Below are 704 nucleotides of genomic sequence, written 5' to 3'. Positions count from 1 at the left end.
ACAGGAGTTCGAGGCGAAGTACTTCCGGAGGCAGGACCATGAGTACCGCATGACCGAGTTCCTCATGTTGCAGCAGGGAGACATGACGATCAGTGAGTACGAGGCGCCCGGGCCAACGATCCGCGTGACAAGGGCAAGGCGCCGGCTGTTCGTGCACCACCACCACTGGCGGCGAGGGGACCAGTGGTATGTTATCGTTGCGACCAGCCCGGACACATTGCATCACGTTGTCCGACGAGGCCTACGGGACCACCGGCCGGGGCACCGAGACCACCGCGACCACCGAGCCAGGTGGACCGACCGCCCCGACCCCCAGCGAGGACTGGAGCCGCCCCGAGAGTTTACGCTCTCGGTGCTGAGCGGGAGATCCAGGAGGAAGAAGAGGAGGAGGCTCATCCTGCTGGAGCCGAGGCTGCCGCGATCGCAGGTACTCTATACATCTATGGGGTTGCATGTTACACACTATTCGATACAGGGGCGACCCATAGTTTCATGAGAGTGGAGGTAGCAGTGAGACTAGAGACAGGGGAGATCGAACCGAGAAACGATTTCACTGTGCGTATACCCTCGGGAGAGACATTAGCAGTGCACGGGATCCTGCGAGGGGTGCCCCTCGAGGTTTGCGGTCGCCTATTAGCCGCAGATTTCATCGTGGTACCCATCGGGGGATTCGACATTATATTGGGTATGGATTGGCTGATGAG

This window comes from Tarenaya hassleriana, unplaced genomic scaffold (assembly GCF_000463585.1).
Source record: "Tarenaya hassleriana unplaced genomic scaffold, ASM46358v1 Cleome52, whole genome shotgun sequence".
Taxonomy (NCBI): domain Eukaryota; kingdom Viridiplantae; phylum Streptophyta; class Magnoliopsida; order Brassicales; family Cleomaceae; genus Tarenaya; species Tarenaya hassleriana.
Note: the sequence above shows the minus strand (reverse complement) of the source record.